The sequence below is a fragment of the Hibiscus syriacus genome, unplaced genomic scaffold (assembly GCF_006381635.1).
Source record: "Hibiscus syriacus cultivar Baekdansim isolate YM2019G1 unplaced genomic scaffold, ASM638163v2 tig00111272_pilon, whole genome shotgun sequence".
Classification (NCBI taxonomy): Eukaryota; Viridiplantae; Streptophyta; class Magnoliopsida; order Malvales; family Malvaceae; genus Hibiscus; species Hibiscus syriacus.
The window spans coordinates 218,377-241,416 of record NW_024063039.1 but is presented as its reverse complement, the minus strand read 5'-3'; the positions used below and the strand labels follow the sequence as shown (position 1 = coordinate 241,416).

The 23,040-nt window shown below is 33.1% G+C and overlaps 1 pseudogene; it reads right to left on the bottom strand.

Annotated features, from left to right (window-relative positions):
• Positions 1 to 7,138: 7,138 nt before the first annotated feature.
• On the bottom strand, positions 7,139 to 9,326 carry LOC120157427 (annotated as a pseudogene).
• Between the last annotated feature and the right edge of the window lie 13,714 nt (positions 9,327 to 23,040).

The window sequence follows — 23,040 nt, the reverse complement described above, 5'->3', positions numbered from 1 at the left end:
CTCTTTATATTATTTAGTTTTGATTTTGACTATAATTACATCATTAGGTTGTTAAAATTCAAATGGTATGATGATATGGGCAAAACAATATCGTTTGAGATTTTGAGTGTGACTATTAATGTTTAAAATATCGTTTTAAACATTAAGCTTTAAGGATGTATCCGTTTTGTCACTAAACTTTTAAACAATTCACTTTTTAACATTATATTTTTTTTTTGCAGCAAATCATTATTTGTCACCGATAATCTCTTACAATAAGATCAATACCAAAACGTTTGTTTTATCACTCCTTTTTTATGATTGACTTTACTCAAAATCGATGAAAATTCCATACATAAAAGAGGAGGTTAATTGTCGGAAGAGGGGAAAGGAAGGTCTAAATGTCAGTTGGGTTACAATAGACAAATTTAGGGTTTCGTTTGTTGGCGAATGAAGAAGTTAAAAGAGAAAAGTATTACATGAGTTTCCAACATCAAATTAACTAAATAAAATGGCGCCTTTCCGTAAGGGTTTAGTAAAACTCGTCTCTATTCAAAAAATTGATTTTTTAATTTGACTCGAATTAGTTTAGAATTGTAATTTTATAAACTTGACTCGATTAAAAAAAATTCAAGTTGAAATCGAGTTGTAAAATACAACTCGAATAACTCAAAAATTTTAGTAATCAGTAGATCGATTTTCAAGTTTGAGTCGAGTTTCTCTACTCAGTATGATATGTGTATATTACATATGAAAAATATGAAAGCAATACATATGTATTGTATATGGTTATAAAAAAATCATTTAAATTGAAATAAAATTATATATAAAATTATAAATATTTACAATTAAAATTAAACATAAATTCAAAAACTCAACTCATCTCGAATAAATTTTATGTCAACTTCGAATCGTAAAACATAACTCCTTAACTCGAATAAATCAAATTTTTTTAACTCGACTTAATAGAACATGGACTCCACACAGCACAACAAATGATTTTAAAAATAAATAAAGCTTATGTTCTGAAACCCCCGTGCTCAACTTGGATTACTCTTTAAAAAGTACGTAAATGCTGAATATTTTTGAAGGAAAACTCCTGATTCTTTTCCAAAGGAATACTTTCCAAAAGTACTGACACTCCAATATTCTATTGATTTTATAGCTTTTTTTGGATTTTAATTTCTTAAACTAAACAAAAGTAATGTGAAACTGAGGGCCAAGAAACTTGGTGCCTACGTAATCCCTGAACTATATGGATTTCAACAAGTTGGTCCCTTATCCGTTTACAGTTTGAAACTGAAAACTGTTCACATATAAATGTAAAATTATATTTATTCTTACATTTATAACACATTGAACAACAAATGCCAAAGGTAAGATGATGTAGCGACGCCGTTGGCCAAATCCCAAACGCATAAATATAATTGTGGTGTATTCTTTTCTTTCTTTTATTGTTGAAGATTATTATACAATCTTTTATATTTATTGTCTTTTCACATTATATAAATATTTATATAATTGCTTAAAAAATATTATTTGAGATTTGAATGTATGACCAAACACTTTTATTTATAAGTCTTTTATTATTATAACAACTTAGAAAATATGCACAATTTAATTATAAAATGAAATATATGAATTTACAATAGTATAATAATAATTTTATTTTATTTACATTAATAAATAATTATTTTAAAATTGATAAATTATTTTTCTAAAAAACTACATATCCCATCAAATAAATATCTATAAACTTGGATTCATTGAGTGGTCTCAGTTACTAAAAAGAGTATTATTATCTCTTGAGGTATTAGATTCGGGTAGCTATACTTGCATTGTAAATAAAAAAAATATTATAAACAAATATTATATTATAATCAGATAAACTATTAAAAATTAATTTATTTAATGTAATTATAATTTTAATATACATATTTTAATTTTATCTTCTTAATGATTATTTTTTAATATTGTAACTTACGACACAATTAATTTTATATTCAAATTTATACTTTTTTAATTATTTATCTCATTGTTACAATCAGGGACATAAGTAGGATATAATGTTAGGGAATGATCTTTTTAAAATTTTTGAAAATTATAAAATTCTAAGAACTAAAATAAATCATTAATTAATTATATAATAAATATAAAAAATATATAATAATTTAATTTTTTAAAGAAACAATTACTCTCACTCACCTCGTTTCGATCCATCCATGTACGATCACCCGTCTTCAATCAAGATACTTTTCTAAAACATATAAAAATAATATTTATCTTCAAAACGATAAATTATTATTTTTTAACAAAATCGATAAAAAAATTTATCTAAAACATTATTATTTCTATCGATTTTGTTATTATTGAACATTTTACTAAAAATGTTAAAAAAATATTAATATTTTAAGTAAAAATAATAATGTTTAGATAAATTTTTATCAATTTTATCAAAAAATAATAACAAAATCAATAATGTATTTCATTACCAATATATTAAAGCTGCCAAATGCTAAAACTTCCCGTCTTTTAAGTTGAGTAACTTTTTTTATGGTTTATTTTCCAATGTGCATGTAGTGTTGAAGTTCATTGCATCAGGGAGATAGTCACTGGCCACCCACTTTACCTGTTTGTGTTCAGTATTTTAATTTTAAACCACATTGTTCATGAACACGTGGTCCTTTTTTCTCTCTCTCTTGGTGAGAGATGCTATCCCAGGCCTAACTGCCCTAACTATTCAGCTATTGAAACATACAAAAAAATGTTTAAAATAATTGGAAAATAATAATATTATTTTAATATATATAAAAAATATGATTAGGGTAGTGGCCCCACTTCCATTTATAGACGGTTCAACAATTTCATTGCCAGGTGGTGGTTCTTATTGGGTCGTTAATTTTTAATTTTCCTTGAAATGTTAAAGACTTGAGACGTTGGTTTAAACGTTATATTTAAGCCCGGGCAAGCGAAGAAAGGAATGAAATCGAGACAATTGACTAGATATGGTGAGTATCCTCGATGAAAATGACTTTTAATTAAAATATTTTTAGTCTCTTTTATTTTTTCCTTCCAAAGCTTTGTCCTCATCTTTGGCGCTGCCCGTGCCCACGTAACGCCGAAATTGTAGCAGGGTCCCCCGACTGTAGAGAAACGAGTAACATGTGCTCCAACCAGACAGTCGACCATTTTATTTCGTGTTTTGTCCTGGATGCATTGCACTTGGACTAACGAATCTTACAAGGAGTGCAAGAAAAAAGGGGATGGGAGTTCCTGTTCCTTTTTACACTAGAAAAACTTATGGAGAGAACAAATAACAACACAAAATGGAAGATAACAAGGTCCTACATTACCGTGACAAACTCCCAGGCCAGATCATTAGCTCTATTCCGCAACTTGAAAATTAAGATGATGTAACGAGTTGAAAAAGCAAATTAAAATGTGGTAATCGATGCATTATACGTCCTATTCATACATATGGAAAAGGAAGAAGGAGATGCATGTAAAGTATGATACGACTGATGTTGTTGCCAGAGATGCATTTGTCAATGATCTGCTGACAGAATCTGTCGCTATCAAAATATTCTCCGCACACAAATCTGAAGAGCCATCTATATCTATCCACCGGGATAGCAGGAACATGGTTCATTGCAAAAACCAATCCAAATATCGGAAAACAGGAAAGCAAAAAAAAGGAAGATATTGAGGCAGCCTCCATGAATGCAACTTGCAACAGGTATCAGGGAAATTTTCAAACCGATTCAAGACAAATACCCAAAGGCTAAACATACCCCAAGGTTCAACTTAGGACTATTCTTTTTAATTGACTTGTGGCAATGAACTCGACATGCTATTGTCAATAAAAACCTAGTACATGTCGGTGGATTTTCAAATATGTCAGCTTTTGGTTTATGAAATCAGTAAGTTACACAGTCAAAAATTTAAATTTTAAACAGATGGTGGTCAAACTCGTCTACAACAGTGCTTGAAAAGGCAGACAATTGACAAACAGTACATCAAGTGGTGGGAAAATAAATCCCACATCATTCAAATCAACCTTATCCCAACTCGCTTGAAAATACAAGGGACTTAGGGACATGAAATACGGTTAAAATTCAACACATCGTGATATGAAATACGGTTAAAAACTTGATAGGTTAAAAATATATTAATGTATATGATATGTGTATATATCTCAAAGAAAAATTCTATGAAGTTCGACGAGTATCGATGAACACCACTAACAATAATTACCATTAATTTAATTTATAAAAATTTAAAATTCTAAAGGGATCAACGTATAATTATAAATTAGTTGAAAATGTATAGGTAAAATATTTAAAGTAAAAGGTAAACTATGCCAATGATCACCTAACAATTGCTCCCTTTTTATTTTGACCACCATTTTTGAAATTTTGTTAATCAGATCACTCAAGTATTTAAATGCATTCAATTAAGTCACTTGCTGTTAATATTTAACGGAAAAAGTGACGTGTCATTTAAAATATTTGATATTATTACACATTTGGTCCATGTTACATATATATTCTATCGATTTGGTCATAATTTCAATAAATTAAAATAAATTTAACCCTCAAATCAAATGGTGCGAAAATATTATTTATTCATCTTATTCTTTCAATTTGTAGGGAAACAAACAAGAAAGAAAAGAAAAGAAAACTTACAAAAATTCATTTCATTTTAGAGAATTTTAAAAAATTTAAATATCAAACACTTTGATTTCAAAAATACATATATTAAGTAAAACTAAAATTTAAAATCTTAAAAATTAATCCAAAACAATTAGATTTTACATATAATACGACGAATTAGGTAAAAGTAGAGTTATAATACTTGGATAGCTGAGTAATAAAAATAAATATTTTTAAACAAATTGTCTAAAAGTAATTACAAAATAAAAAACATGTAAGTTAAACTCCTAAAATCATTGAAAGATATAATAAAGGGTAAACTATACCATTGACCACTCAACTATTTAGCCCTTTTAGTTTTACCATTGATTTTTCAATTTTGTCAATCAGACCACCTAACTATTTAATTGTTATCAAACAAACCACTTGTCGTTAACAATTGACAAAAATATTGACATAGAAGTTAATAAAATTAGCATAATTATACATTTAGTCCTCAATACTTGTATATTTTATTATTTAATTCTAATTTTAATATAATTTAATAAATTTAATCCTTTAATCAAATTATGCCATGTGTCACAATGTTAATGGAAAGTAATAACAACGCCCAAACAACTTAGCTAGAACGCCTGAATAGTTCTGAAACGCAACATACATAATATATGCTATAGTAAAAAATGGTAAACTAATACCACTAACCATTTTCTTTTTTTCAGCCATTATATACAGTATATAATCTGAATGTTGCATTTGGTTACCGAGCAGTGATTTTAGCTAATTGGTTTGGGCTAATGTCTACCCTTCATGACACGGGTTCGATTCCCTGGCTCCTCCCTTCTTGGTTCATTTTCTTCCTTTAATGTTAATTTTCCAACCAATCTGATAATGACACGTGCCACCATATGATTGGTTGGAAATAAAATATTTAAATTAAAAAGATACTCTTCATTCATATTGTGACACATGACATAATTTGATTAAAGGAATAAATTTATTAAATTAGATTAAAATTAGGATCAACATAACAAAATATACAAGTATCATGGACTAAGTATATAATTATATCAATTTTATTAATTACCACGTGAGCGGCTTGATTGACAACAATTAAATACTTAGGTGGTCTGATTGACAAAATTGAAAAATCGGTGATAAAAGTAAAATGGCTAAATAGTTGAGTGGTCAATGATATATTTTACTCTATAATTTAAACACATGAATTTGTCACGTTAATTGTCTTGCGTGTATAGATGTAAAATATAGTATTTTAAGCTAAAAAAACAAAGAACATGGAAAAATGATGTCATGTCTCATCACCAAACATTGACATGTTTATTTTACTTTATTATTAGAAATAATAAAGTCGATAAAGTGAAAATAAAATTTGTATTGACTGACATTAAATTTGATTCCTCTCCAATTAACTACTTTGACATATTTGAGGATTAAATTTATTTTAATTTATTAAAATAAAGGCCAAATTGATTAGAATATATAAGTAACAATGATTAAATGTAAAATTATATATAAAAAATTAACTGTCACATCAGTTTTTCCGTTAAATATTAACGGCAAGTGATTTTATCGAATGCATTTAAATAGTACTCGAGTGATCTGATTGATAAAATTTCAAAAATGATGGTCAAAATAAAAAGGGGTGATAGTTAAGTGGTCACTGGTATATTTACCTTTTATTATAAATAATTTACCTTTAAATTTTCAACTAGTTTATAATTATATGTTGAGTCTTTTAAAATTTTAACGTTTTATAAATTAATTTATCGATGCTCATTATTAATGATGCTCATCACCGCTACTCGAACGTAGATGAATCGTGATGTCTCAAAATTATTTTTCAGTAAACTATTTCGGGCAATAACTTTTTTTTTACTGATTTTTAATCCAGCTTAAATAATAGTCAAAATAGTAGTATAATTTGAATAGAGCATTTTTCTTCTTGGCCGCTTTCATTTGATTCATAGGTATTTCATTTTCTGGGTAACTCATTTCATTGGGGGCGTCCGAAATTGTTTGACCGTGTCCTAAACGTGACCACTTTTTCCCTGTCCCGACGGGATCCGGTAAAGATTGTAGCCGGTGGCATGTTTGTTTCTGATATCGATACGACATCTGTTCGAAGAGGGTTCTAAGATCATACCTTTATTTATATGTAGTGTTTGAAAATATTCGATCTTAAATATAGATTCCATAAAAAAAATACAGTTGAAGTATTTGGCTGGGTAATGTTAGGGGTTTACAAATCGGGCTCGGATCACAATTGAAAACTAGTAAAGTTTGTGAGGAATGCTACAGTTTCGAAGGAACACGATTTCCACCTTCAAAGACTAGTTCAAGGAACACGATCCACTGCTTTCCCATCCTCATATCCATATCAAATTCCGTGCTTAAATAACTAGCATGCAAGGGAATATGCTCAAATTGCAATCATAGAAAAAAAACAAATACAACATAAAAAAAGCAATATATTGATCAAAAGCTGTTAAAAATCCTCAGCAGTTCACAGTTCCAATCCAGATTGACAAAACAAAACCAATACCAAAACGCAGCTGTTCCATTTCAAAAAGGAATGGAGAATAAGATAAACTAAGCTTGGGATAAAACAGAACCTATGCCTTGAGTCTTCCATAGAATTTCTGTTTTTCCTGTGTTGCCTGGAAACGTCCGTGCCCAAACTTTGAGGAGGTGTCGATGAACTTGAGTTTGATTTCTTCCAGAGCCACACGAGATGTCTGGTTAATAAGAGACTGGCGAAGGGTAACCACCCTCTTCTTAGGCCCGACACATCCTCCTTTGATCATCAGGTAGTCACTCTTCACAACACCATAATGAGGGAAGCCACCAATTGGGGTAATATCCTTCTCGGTCCTGAATAAAAGGCCACGCATACCATCAAGGATATTCAGCAAAAATCAAACACAAAACATTGCAGAACTCCATACAAGGCCTTCAAAACCACTCCAATCTGCTGGAGGTATATTTCGGGTATAATCACATAGTTAAATAGACAAATGGACTAACCTGTCATAATCGGTTATGGCAGTGTGGGTCTCATCACCAACCTTGCCAACCCTGTAGACCTTCTTGTTCATCTCAGTACGATGGTGGTATCCATTCTGCCCTGCCCTGGCAACCGTAAAGGAGACCCTAGCAGGATGCCAGGCACCAATACAAGCAACCTTACGCAGACCTCTGTGGGTCTTACGGGGCAGACGTGTGACACCCCAACGAGTGACACACCTTCATAACCTTTACCCTTTGTGACACCAATGATATCAATCATTTCATCCTTCTGGAAAACAGCATCAACGGGGACCTGCTTCTCAAAGAACTTGTAAGCAAAATCAACCTTGTCAGCAATTGTTCCGCCATTGACTTGGATCTCCATTAGGTGTGCCTTCTTCTGCTTCAATCCCTTCATTTTCCTAATCTGTAATGTACTAGGTCAGATAATGTTGTCCGCCTTGAAGCAGGTTTTAATAAAGAATTACAATCTGAAAGCAATACAAAAGAACCAAAAACTTATACAGTACAAAAATAAGAAAACAAGATTAACTTGAATATTATTATAACCTGAGTGTGGGCCAAGACCCTGATAACAGTTGCATATTTCTTCATCTTTTCCAACTGAGCCTGGATGCTCTTCTTCCCTTCTTCACTTTCATACTGCTTCGAGTACTTGACAAAAGCCTTCTTCTTGGACTTGCACCAGTGCTTGTAGAACCGACGTTTGACTTCCTCGCTCAGATGCTGAGCCCAGACGGTGTTCAATGAGCGGAGACCATGAGGTGTCTTCACGTATCCAACAAGCCCAACAATCACCATAGGAGGGGTTTCAATGATTGTAACAGCTTCACATGTCTCCTTCTTGTGAAGCTCTATAAAGAAATAAAGAATATCAAATAAAGTATAACTAAAATTTTAAATTTAAAGATGCATAAACCAATATAACTCAATGCATTTTCAGGCGAATGTTTACAAAGCTTGGAGAAAAGATAACTGCAATACAAGCAAACAATAAGAATAATCAGGTGAGTTAGTAGATGAAAACCAACTTACTAGATCCGGGCTTTTCGACCTCTCTGACAATGTGAGTCATGCCAGCCTTGTACCCCAAAAAGGCAGTGAGCTTGCATGGTTTGTTAGGGTCATCCTTTGGGAATGCCTTCACTGCACCAACACAATAGCTACAAATCAGATGCATTTCTAAAATTTCTACAGCTACATCATCATCATCATCCTATTATTGTTAAATAAACAAAAGAAAATGGAAGAGAATACCTTTTCCTCTGTGACGAGAAGCTCGCTTCCTTGGAAGGAACCCAAGGGAACCATGCCTTGGGTGCTCAAATTTCCTGTGAGACATTCTTCTGCTCCTTCACCCAATAACATAAACAGTACAAAAAAAATTAAAAAATCTATAAACAAAGCAATGTTCTTCCTATAGATCTATACAATTAACAAAGAATAAAAGAGACAAACGGAAAATGTTCATTACCTACAATCCAATAAAGAATTTATAAAGATTTACAGAGTCATACAAATACAAAGAGATAGATAGAGGGATAAGACAGATTATTTATATTTTACTTCCCACCATTTTCTACGGAAAATTAAGTAAAACAGAAAGTGAATCACCTGCGGCTGCTACGGTTGCTTTCTGGATGCCGTTGCCCTCACTCCCACAGAATGACTATAAACCCTAGCTGCTGTTTCTTAAAACATAACTAGAATTAAGACCCCTTTTTTTCAGTAATTAATAGTAGTAAATTAGGTGAATTTCCCAAAAATCACCCATCACCCTCAATGCCTTTATTTATCTATCAAATATCGTTCAGAATATATTTTTCGATCTAATATCTTTTATATAAAAGTGCATCCCTTGCACCGCACTTTACGTTGATCTGACGTCACGTAGGGTAAGGCGTGTTTATGCAACGCGCTTGTTAAATGTGTAAAAAATTTAGGTGTTAGTTTTGTAAATATTTTTAAACTGGTGTCTAATATGTAATTAATTTCTGTCAGCGTGATATTTGTGTAAAAACGCCAACTTTATCTATTTATTTTTTTGATATTAATTTTAACAACAGTTAATAATATTTATTGACTTTTAAAATTAATTATTTAAAAATATTAAATTATTAAAATAAACTTTTAATTATAATTAAGAGATCAAATGAATTATTATTCATTTTAAAAAAAAACAAATAAAAAGGCAATAAAATGAATTAAAAATGAATAAAATTCAATAAAAATATAATGTAAAGTTACAAAATATTACATCTTTATTTAAAAGATTCATTCTAATATTAATTTTAAAAAATATAAAATAAATATTAAATTTTAATTTTATTAAAAATAAATAAACATTATTAATTGTTGTTAAAAAATAATAATTAATGAATAATAATTCATTTGATCCCTCAATTATAATTAAAAGTTTATTTTAATATTTTTTTATATTTTTAAACAATTAATTTTAAAATACTCTATTCTCAATACCTAAAGTCAAATTTATGATTGTTAAACAGTCGTAGGTGTGGAAAGCTACAGGTATCGAATGAAAATTCGATCGTACAAAGTCAATAACTCAAAATTGTCTAACTGCTGTCTAAATATCAACTCAATTGTACCACGAATAAACATCCGATCAAAGAATTGATATTTTTTGCTCAATCTTCACAAAAATTATTTTTTCTCATCATTTTTTCTTGCGTATGTGCTCCTTTCTTTTTATAACATTCATGAAAAAAAAAATATACGTATTGTGTAATTTCATGCAAAAATTAAAATTTGTTGAGTTATAAAATAATTTGCAAAAGAATATTTAAAAGTATTTTAAAATAAGAATAATTTTATAAAAATTTTATAACTATTATCTTTTTTACAAAACGATGATGATAATAATAATAAATATTTTATAATTTAAAAAATTATAAATTTCATATATTTTTGAAAAAATTATTGACTTTTAAAATTAATTGTTTAAAAATATAAAAAAATATTAAAATAAACTTTTAATTACAATTGACTTTTGTAATAAAAGTCACTATATTTTTATATTTTTGTATGCACTTGAGTAACTATATTTAACAAAAAAGAATTGAAAAAGAAATGAGCTCATACGCGGGGGAAAATGATGAGACAAAACAGTTTTTGTGAAGATTGAGCAGAAAAGATCAACTCTTTGATCGGATGTTTATTCGTGGTATAATTGCTCTGATATTTAGACAGCAATTAGACAATTTTGAGTTATTGACTTTGTACGATCGAATTTTCATTCGATTCATGTAGCTTTTCACATCTACGACTGTTTAACAATCATAAGCTTTACTAAAATAAACTTTTAATTACAATTGAGTGATTAAATGAATTATTATTCATTAATTATTATTTTTAACAAAAGTTTATAATGTTTATTCATTTTTAATAAAATTAAAATTTAATATTTATTTTATATTTTTTAAAATTAATATTTGAAAGAATATTTTAAATAAAGAGGTGATATTTTTTAGTTTTATATTATATTTTTATTGAATTTTATTTATTTTTAATTTTTATTTTTTTTATTATTTTAAAAAATTAATAATAATTAATTTAATCTCTCAATTTAATTAAAAGTTTATTTTAATATTTTAATATTTTTAAACAATTAATTTTAAAAGTCAATAAATATTATTAACTGTTGTTAAAAATAATATAAAAAAATAAATAGATAAAGTTGGCATTTTTACACAAATATCACCCTAACAGAAATTAATTACATATTAAGCATCAGTTTAAAAATATTTACAAAATTAGTACTTAAATTTTTTACACATTTAACAAGGCGCGTTATAGGGCGCACCTTACCCCACGTGGCGTAAAGCGCAGTGCAGGGGACACGTCTTTTTGCAAAGGGTGTTAGATCGGAAAATATAATCTGAACGGTGTCTGACAGGAAAATAAAGACGCTGAGGGTGATTTTTTCAGGCAGTAAATTAATTTTAAATTATTTTTTAGTAAATAATTATTTGCGTATTTTTTTTAGTGTAAACTACACCAATACTCACTAATATTTGAGTAAATTTTTGTTTTTTCAACTGAAGTTTCAAAAGTAACAAATTAATCATTAATGTTGTCGATTTATAACAAAATAATCACTTAACCATCATCCCATTAAATTGATGACGTGAAAATATTAATAAAAGGTTAATTTTTGTTATACCTCTAAACTATTCCTAAAAAATCAAATAGGCTCTTAAATAATATTTTATATTTAATTTACCAAAAAAATTTCATTTTCATTTTTTTTGAAATACCCCCATCACCTCCATTATATTCAAACTATATTCCTTACAAAACTAAACCACACTTAAAACAAAACCCTCGCCATAAAGAAGTGGCTTCACTCCTTGTTGTTGCATATTGAAGAGACACCAAGTTTTTGAAATTCTTGCATGTTTGCTAAGGATTTGGGGGTAGACGATTGTTTTTATAAAACTGCATTGTTCCTTCGTTGAGGTAAAGGCAAAAACATTTTGGAGGCTTAAAATGGACACAATTGCTTCATTCTTGCATTTCAATATTTTATGATAATTTTCCCTTTCATGTTTCATTACTGATGCTAGAGATGTTTTTTTTTTTGTGTGTGTTGGTTGAGGGTTGCCTTAAGAATATATACAACTCCACTTTTGTAATAACAAAATGGATTTTGTTGCCAAAAAAATCTCAAGGCATGGAGTATATACATGCTATGCTCTGCAAATAAAATGCAGAATCTTTCTCAACTTTATGGATTCCATATGTATTTAGATGATTGTTTGTATTTTGGTTAAGGGTTTGTTTTGAGTGTAGCTTCCATTTTGTAAGGAATATGGTTCGAATAAAATGAATGTGGTGGCGTATTTAAAAAAATGAAAATTAAAATCTTTTTGAGATAAATTAGATATAAAATCATTATTCAATAACCTATTTTAGTATTTGTTTAGGGGTATAACTAAATATTAACCTTTTTTTAATGTTGTCACATCATTAATTTAACGGGATGATAGTGGAGTGATCATTTTGTTACAAATCGATAGAGTTAGTAGCCAATTTATTACTTTTAAAACTACAGTAGAAAAATAAAAACTTATTCAAACATTAGTGACCATTTGTGTAGTTTAGCTACTTTTTATTATAAAATTCTAATTATCCTAATGTGACTCTAGCACACCGATCCAATCGGAGATGCTTTCTTTGCCACACACTCAGGTATAGAGTTTCAGAAATAGAAAGGTGGAGCGGTAGGCGAAAATTACAAGCCCATCAAGATGTGATTACGATATCTCATGTGACTTATTTTTTCCTTTTTAAAGAATTGTGTACTCTTGATTTGTTTTGAGCCAAAAAGAAACTGGAGCCCCATTGGCCCTGGTGGCTAACTTACCAATTTCTTGCATCATATCATGGTTTGGTGCAAAGAAATGGGCAAGTTTTTTCACTCGGACTGTTGTGATTAATAGTTTGGATATCAAAATCTCACTTGATGGCTTCAGAGTGCTCAGTCGGCGATAAAGATAGGTTTAGGGGTGGAGGAGGCTCCTCATTCGATGTTAGCCCAAGTTGCTGAAGACAGGAGATGGTTGGATCCTCCGTAGTTGTTCCTCTTGCGATGAAGACCTCTGGATACTAGGCTCAATGTTATTTTCCCAGCTTTCTCTCGCGCTCTGGTTTGATTCATCTGTTGAAGGGAAAGTGTGATCGGTTAAGTTTCTTAGTCGGTTTTGTTGTATTTAAATTTTATACTCTTTAATTATTTGTACTTATAAACTGTATAGTTTATAATATCAATATTTTTATTATTTTTTGACAATATATTTTTATTATTATATATATACAAGTATAAAGGTGAAAATTATTTCAAACTTATCAAACATCCTTAGTTATTTACCATATCGTTAATTTTTTTCATTTCTTTTTTATAATAATGAGTTGAGTAAAACTTATTAAAAAATTCTAGCACTTTCTTCTTTCTCTGTTTTCTTCACATTTTCTTATTTTTTATAATTTATGTCAATTTTATCGACCAATTTAACTTTTTTTTCTCTAATTTTGTTTAACTGGCAATCACACCGATTTTGATTCTGGTTATTATCTATTATTTTTTATTTATTTTTAATATGTCTTTATGACATATTCTTTGCCTTAGTTTCTAATTCACGACGTGTGAAGAATACTGGAAAGTTCAGATGTGAAGCAAGAAAATTCTTAGTTTCTCCCAACATAAGGTCGATAACTGAGACGTCAAGATTGGTGTTTGTCAGCCTTTGAACAATACTGCGAGCATCACCCTCAATGATGACTGATTCCCACCCGTTTTCAATGGCAAGGTTACCTTCAGAAAAAGCTACGGCTTCAGCGCCAACAATGTTTGTTAATCTTATTGCATGACCACTGTCGTAACCGTCTTTCGGTTGAGCCCCAGAATTGGGCTTCGACTTGAAAAATGTGGATTAGAGTCGCTACCGACCATTTTAAAACGAATTTAGGTGGGTCGGACACCATCTTACATGATCTGCGTTTTTACCAGAAATGTGTCGGGTTCGTGAGTCGGTTACGGTCAAAGAAGGATTAACACCCTTGAACCGTCCTTTCGGTATCAATTAATTTGCCGGTTATCTTAGTTGTGAAAATTCAAAATTTAAATTAAAATTTAACAGACCCGATTCAAATTGCTTACAATTGATTGATTTTGAATACCCTTAAAAGATAAAAACGTTTAACTCGTAGCGGAGTATAAAATCGAATTAGGATAGAAAGTGTGCAAACGTGAGAATAATAAATAAAACAAGAAAAAATAGAAAATAACAAAACACGTAAAAAATAATAAAAAAAAATAAAAATAAACAAAATGAATAAAATGTTAAAAAACAAAGACACAAATAAAGAGAAAATATTAATGGAGTAAAAAAATAAAAAAGGTAAAAGAAATTAAAAATGAATAAAAATAATGTGTACATATAAAGTAGTATTTACTAAAACAAATAAAAATAATAAATATAATACTAAGTAAAACAAATAAAAATAAAGATATACATGATATTAAGAAAAAATAATAGAAAAAAATAAAATAAAGTTTAAAATATAATATATATAAATAAAAAAAAAATAGAATATTAAAAAAATATATATAAAAACGTATAAAATATAATATTAAGAAAAATATATATATACATAGTAAATGGAGAAAAATTAATACATCTATATATATATATATATATATATATATAATGATATAAGATATATATAATAAAATAATATAATATAAATAAAAAAATGAATATAGTAAATAAATAAAAATATATATAATTAAAAATATATATATAGGGGACAAAATTAATATAAAAGTAAAATTAAAGGGTAAATTTCAAGGTAAATTAAAGATTAAGATTGACTTAGGGGGAATATTAAATACTTTAAAAAATGAACATGCCTCGGGAGTGGATCTAGGTTCGAAACCCCACCCCTTTTTGGTCATCGGCGCAACCCACGCTTTAGGTTATTTAAACTAAATCTCAAGAAAAATAACATGCACATGCGAGAAATAAACAAATCAATGTAAAAAAAGATGCTACCTTTTATTTCCCTTTCGAATCGTTTACAATAGCTTTGCCTTTGTATTTTTTTCGTGCTTTCCTCTGTATCTTCTATGTAAATCCGTGTGTTACAAATGGGGAGGATTACATGTATAGTGGAAAAAAATTAACTAACAATAGAATCCTAATGAAACTAGACTCCTTGCTCGGTTGTTGTACGTTTTTTGGTGTGGTTATTGCTTTAAAAGATATGGTGGTGGAAGAGTCCTCTTAGGAGATGAACTCTTGTTAGTTCTATCTTTTAAGAAAATAGGTGTCTACAGTTGCGCCTCTTTGTCATTTTTTGTGGAACGAAAAATAGGACAAAGATAAAAAGACACAAATTTTCGTTCAGTGGAGTTGAAGAATAACTCCCTGTCGAATTGAGTTGCGGATGGCTCCTCCGTCGCGAAGTTGAGTCCATCTTGAAATGATTTGAATCAGAATGTGGCTTCTCGTTGTAGTCCACTTTGGTCTTCTTCTCGGTTTAAAGACCTTGGCTAAAAATTCAACTGGAAAGTAATCCTTTGACTCCACAATGTGGTTGATATGCTCTCGAGCTGAATGAAACCGAACTCGAAAAGTCTTCGTTGACAGATAGCTTTTCTCGACTTAAGCTATGTTGACGGAAAAAAGGCTTTTTGATACTAAGGCACGGCTAACCCAGATCTTCTTCTCGGCTTGAAAACCTCGATTGCAGTCGGACAATAGTATGATTGAGGTGTCATCGAGCTGAATGGAATCGAACTCGATAATTTTCGTTGACAGATAGCCCTTCTTGCCTTGAGTTGTGCTGTAAATTTGATTTACCTCTGAGTTGAATGTAATCAAACTCGAAGGTCTTTGGTGATAGATAACCCTTCTTTGAGTTGGATATCCTTCGTCATGAAGTTGGAATCCAATCTAGAGATGGATGCTGCTTGTGTGCACGATTCCCCTTCGTCGTGAAGTTGAAACTGCGGGTGGCCCCTTCGTCGTGAAGTTGAGCCTGGTAATTGGATATCATTCATCGTGAAGTTGAAATCCAAGTGGGTAGTATTGTTCCAAGTCCAATATCCTTCGTCGTGAAGTTGAAATTGGCTCTGGAACTGGGAAATTGTTTGTTGACAGCCAGCCGCCCATTCGCTGTGAAGTTGAGCTTGTGTTGTCTCGAGTTCGATATCCTTCGCTGTGAAGTTGAAATTGACTCTGAATGAAACTGAAAAATTGTTTGTTGACAATCAGTCGCCCCTTCGTTGTGAAGTTGAGCTTGTGTTGTCTTGAGTCTAATATCCCTCGCTGTGAAGTTGAAATTGGCTCTGAAACTGGGAAACCCCTTCGTCGTGAAGTTGAGCCTCAAATGGCACGATATCCTCCGTTGTGGAGTTGAAATCGTGGATGTACGGGTACGATATCCTCCGTCGTGGAGTTGAAATCGCGGATGGCTCCTTCGTCGTGAAGTTGAGCCTTGACTTGAATATCCTTCGTCGTGAAGTTGAAATACAAGTATTGTATGTTGCGGGTGGACAAGATTCCCTTCGCCGTGAGGTTGAAACAGTGGATGTCCCTTTTATTGTGAAGTTTGGCTTCGAGCTAGATATCCTCTGTTGCGAGGTTGAAATCTACTCTCGAACCAATTGTGTCGCTTCGAGTTCAATATCCTTCGCCGCAAAGTTGATATTGACTCTAGCTAAGACATGTCTGGAATTTTGATTCTGAAATCTTGAAGTTTCGATCCCTGATCTTGAATTCTTTAAATGTTCAAATATGATATTTGTTTTTTATCCTTGATCTGGGAAATACTTCTCGACCATCTCAAGTATATGCATGAGCCTTGATCGACTTCCGAGTACATGTACTTTTCAATGAATCTTTGTACAGTAATATGCAAATATCTTTTGCATAAGTAAATAAATCATTAAGCTTAAGCTCAATCCAAGATGCTCAAAAGGAATTGGTTTGGAGAAAAAAAAGATTGTCTTTTATTCATGAGGAAAAAAAAGAACAAATAACACATGGCAAATATTCTGGAAGATGAAGACATGATGAGGTGTAAATGAATGTCTTAGATTATAATAATGTGGGCACTTCTGAGCTGAAAAGTCGTTAGGTGACCTTGAATACATCCTTTGCCAAAGGATCTTTGAGAGTGCGACAACATTCAGGAGAGTGCAACCTTTCTCCGACTCGTTGAGTCTGTGGAAAATTCAGATTTCGGGGAGTTTCAACAGTCTGGATTTCTTGAATTATCCAAATCGCCCTTTCGGGTTTTCAACTTGGACTCATCCTTGGTTGCAAGACACCTTTTACGGGTTTTTCATCTTGAACCCACTTTATTTTTTGTTCTTTCTCTTTTTTGTTCTTTTTTTTTTCTTTTTTCAATTTTTTCAATTTAGGGCGCCTTTTCGGGTTTTCATCCTAAACGTTTATTTACTTAGAACGCCCTTTTGGGTTTTCATCCTAAGCAAAGTATTTCTTGACTGCATCCGAATTGATGGGATGTGGCATTTCGGGTCCGTCCATTTCAGCTAGGACAAGGGCTCCTCCGGAGAAGGCCTTTTTCACGACATAAGATCCTTCCCAATTTGGTGTCCATTTTCCTCGGAAATCTTTATGGACTAGCAAAATTATCTTTAGCACCAGATCTCTTTCACGGAATATTCTCGGGTGTACCTTCTTGTCATGTGCTCGAATCATTCGTTTCTGATAGATTTGACCATGGTGAATGGCTTTTAGTCTCTTTTCATCTATCAGATTAAGCTGGTCATATCTGGATTGCACCCATTCTGCGTCATCCAATTTAACTTCTGTCAAGACCCATAATGACAGAATTTCTACTTCAATGGGCAACACTGCTTCCATTCCATAAGCTAATGAAAATGGAGTTGCCCCAGTCGAGGCTCGTACTGAGGTTCGGTAAGCGAACAAAGTGAAAGGCAACTTCTCATGCCAGTCTTTATAGGTCTCGGTCGTTTTCTCCACTATCTTTTTGATGTTTTTTCTGCTGCTTCTACTGGGCCGTTCATCTTTGGTCTGTAGGTAGTAGAATTGTGATGTTTTATGTTGAATTGCTCACAAGCAGCTTTTATCATTTATTGTTCAAGTTTGTAGCGTTATCAGTAATGATCATTTCAGGTAAACCATACCAACATATGATCTCTTTTTTCAAAAACTTGTAAATAACGGATTGAGTGATACTGACATAGGAAGCAGCCTCTACCCACTTGGTGAAATAATCGATGGCTACAAGGATGAAACGATGACAATTCGAAGCCTTCGGATGGATTTGCCCAATAACATCCATCTCCCACATAGAGAAAGGCCATGGTGACGTCATGACATGAAGTGGATGAGGTGGAACATTTATTTTATCTCCGTAAACCTGACATTTATGACATATTCTAGCATAGTTGATGCAATCACTTTACAGTGTGGACCAGAAATATCCGCATCTCATTATTTGTCTCGACATCATATGTCCATTTGCATGTGCTCCACAAACTTCGTCATGTACTTCTTCCATTATCATTTTTACCTTTTCAGTATCGACGCACTTTAACAGAACTTGATCATGGCTTTTCTTGTACAAGACCTCCCCATCAAGGACGTATCCAGCTGACATCTTTTTAATGGTTCTTTTATTAGTTTTAGTGGATTCCTCTGGATAACTTCGATGCTTGATATACTGCAAAATATCGTAGTACCAAGGCTTAGTGTCTTTTACTTCTTCAATCTGGTAGCAATGAGCCGGGTACTTATACAACTGCATGTCAATTGGCATCATTTCAGACTCCCCGCCAACTTTGAATGCGGCTGCCAAGGTAGCCAAAGCGTCAGCCATTTGATTCTCTTCTCTTGGCACATAGTGGAAAGTGACTTCATCGAACTCTTCGAGCAGATCTAGTATTAGCTTCCGGTATTCCATCAATTTTGTATCTTTGGTTTCCCATTCTCCACGGAGCTGATAGATTACTAATGTTGAATCTCCATATATCCGCAAGGTCTTTACATTTTACCCCAGTGCAACTCGAATTCCCAAGACACAGGCCTCATATTATGCCATGTTATTGGTACAATCGAAGTTCAGTCTGTTGGTAAATGGGTAGTGACTCCCTTCTAGAGAGATCAGTATTGCCCCGATACCATGTCCTAATGCATTTGACGCCCCATCGAAATACATTCTCCAAGAACTGTCTGTTGAAGTACTTGTTTCTTCTAAGGATAAAACCTTCAAGTCTTCGTCTGGGAAATCAAAGTCTAACGGCTCATAATTCTCATCGGTTCTGCTTGCCAAGAAATCTGATATGACACTTCCTTTTATGGCCTTTTGACTCACGTATTCGATGTCGAATTCAGACAATAAAATTTGTCATCGGGCTAACCTTCCAGATAGAGCAGGCACACCCATCATGTATTTTAGTGGATCTATCTTGGAAATCAGCCAAGTGGTATGATACAACATATATTGTCGGAGTCTTTTTGTAGCCCAAACTAAAGCACAACAAACCTTCTCAATAGGAGGATACATGACCTCGCAATCAGTGAACTTTTTGCTTAAATAGCATATGGCTCTTTCCTTTCTTCCAGATTTGTCATGTTGACCCAGGACACACCACATTGAGTTCTCGAATGTGGATAGATACAAGAACAAAGGTTTGCCTGGGATGGGGGACATTAAGATGGGAGTATGAGACAAGTACTCTTTTACCTTCTCAAATACAATCTAACAGTTTCCATCCCATGCTCCAGGGCTGTTATTTCAGAGAAGGTGAAAGATTAGATCACACTTATCAATTAACTGAGATATGAACCGAGCTATGTAATTCAATCTGCCTAGAAAACCTCGGACCTCTTTTTGTGTTTGAGGTGGAGGTAGATTCTAGATAGCCTTAACTTTGTCGGGATAAACCTCAATGCCTTTTCTACTGACCACGAAGCCTAACAGTTTTTCGGACGTCACCCTGAAAGTACACTTGCTAGGGTTTAGTCATAGCTGGAGCTTCCTCAATCTCTGGAAGAGCTTTCTCAAATGCTCGACATGTTCATTTTCGGTATGTGCTTTGATAATCATGTCGTCGATATAAACCTCGATTTCTTTGTGCATCATGTCATGGAACAGGATCATCATGGCTCTCTGGTATGTTGCCCTAGCGTTCTTTAATCCGAAAGGCATCACTTTATAACAAAAAATTCTCCACATTGTGATGAAAGTGGTATTCTCCATGTCTTAAGGGTGTATCTTGATCTGATTGTAACCCGAGAATCCATCCATGTATGAAAAATAGTTGTTCCCGACTGTATTGTCCACCGGAGTGTCTATGTGTGGCAGAGGAAAGTTGTCCTTGGAACTTGCCTTGTTAAGGTCCCAGTAATCGACACACATGCGTACTTTCCTGTCATTCTTCGGTACATGTACTATGTTGGCCACCCACTCCGGATATTTGGTCACTTGAAGAAAATCGACATCAAATTGTTTCTTGACTTCTTCCTTGATCTTAAGGAGTATTTCTGGTCGCATCCTTCTCAGTTTCTGCTGTACTGGTTTACATTCTGGTTTGGTAGGTAATTTGTGGACTACCATATCTGTGTCTAATCCCGGCATGTCTTGATATGACCAGGCGAACACCTCTCTGTACTCCTGAAGTAAGACTATTAGGTTGTGTCTTGCTTTTATCGAAAGAGTTGTGCCGATTTTAACCTTCTTTCGGTCTTCATCAGTGCCCAGATTCAAGATTTCGATTGTCTCTTTATGGGGCAGTATTTGTTTATCTTCTCTTTCTACTATTCTCAACAATTCGGTAGGCAAGTTACATTTCTCTTCAGAGTCGCATTCATCAAATTCCCCGAGACAAATAGCTGATTCAAAATCCACCTCCAGATCAGGATCATTAGTGCCTACATTATTGTTATCTGGGGATCTATTGTCCCGGGTATAGGCAAATAAAGATAGTTCGAATATTACTCTGAAAGACTCTTGTAAACCACAGGTAGTTCTTCGACCGACCAACTGCTAGGCACGAACCTAGGTGGCAGAGGGCATATCCTAGATTTATCTTCGCTGTCAGCTTTTCCAGTGGTCACGACATTGATGCTCAGATCTTCCAAATCTGCTTCTAAGTCTGATAAGGTGGTCTCAAATACATAACCACCTGACTTGAATGTGTGACAAAGAGGCGGGAATGTCATGGGTTCCTATTGAAGTTCACTTCCAGTCAACCTGGTTAGTCTTCTCTCTCGGTCTTCTGAACTTCTTTTCTCTTCTCATGATAACTGGGCTGAAAGTCGAGCCCAAACTGGTCTGGCTTTGAAATAGGAAGGACTGGATCAATCCTCCCTTGCAGAAACTTCCCAAACCCTTTTCCAATCTTGGTACCTCATCCCAATGTTTGCATGATCTCCATCCTGGTACACTTGGAAAACCGAGGTCCAGGAATTGTTCTTCCTTCTGCCACAAAGGTGGCATTCACAAATTCCAAGAAACGGAATGAACATTCCACCGCTTATTCATCTACTCCGATGTATGGGGCCTCCGTGGTCACACTTTCCACAATATCTTCCTCAGCATTGATAATTACTAAGGCCCGTCAATAACAATTTAACCTTTTGGTGCAGTGTGGATGTACTGCACCAGCTTGATGAATCCATGGCCTTCCCAAAAGACAGTTGTAAGAAGGCATAATATCCATCACAAGAAACTCAATGTTGTAGGTGGTTGGTCTGATCGTTAGCGGTACCTCAATCTTGTCAATTACCTCTCTCTTGGTCCCGTCAAATGCTCAGACCACGTTCTGGCAGGCTCTCATATGAGAGGTATCTATTGGCAGCCTCTTCAATATCACCAAAGGCATTACGTTCAAGGCTGAGTTGTTATCGATCAACACACTCGGTAAGGCATGCCCCTTACAATAGGTAGTGATGTGTAATGCCTTAGTTCAACCTCTTTCTTCGGATGGAATCTCATCATCTGAGAATGAGATGAGATTATCAGCTTGAATATTACTTACCAGTCGATCCATCTTGCTGACTGGTATGTCTTGTGGCACAAATGTTTTATTCAGGACTTTCAACAATGTCTCCCGATGTGCTTCAGAGTTTAATAAAAGTGCCAATATTGAAGTGCGCGTTGGTAAGCTGTGGAGTTGTTCTACAATATTGTACTCGCTATGCTTCAATAATTTGAGGAATTATTTAGCTTCCTTCTCCTTTATAGGTTCATTGATAGCCATCACATCTTCCTTGAAGGGCTCTAATGGTCTTTGCCCTACCTTGCTGTCACATTCTTTGGAAGCGCTTACCTGGCATTCGTACTTCCAAGGCACTTGTCGAATATCCTTGTATTGAAAAGGTCGAGGTGTCGTGATCACCACCTTTGCTTGTAAAGTTGTTGTTATCATCTTTGGTTTAGGAGTAATAACCAAAGGACTACCCCTACCGAGTATTTTGTTTGATGATTCTCCGGTAGCGTAAACATCTGCCTCCAGGGAATCCTGTTCTTCATAAAACTTCAACTCTTTCTGGTCCATCATGAGCTGGACTAAGATCATGAATTCAGAGCATTCTTACACTTTATGTCCCTCTTCGTTGTGATAACAACAATAGTTACCACATTCACCCTTTGCTACAAATGACTGTGGTGTAAGAAACTCTGCCTTTACCATTTGGCTCCATACCCAAGCCAGAGGAGCTTTGACTTCTGAAACACTGGTTTTAATTCTCCTACCATTTTCGGTGGTGATTGCATTAATTCCGGTCTCCGGATGATTAGGCAAGGGATTCTGGGCAACGTTTGGTGTTTCAGAGTCGAAAGTGAT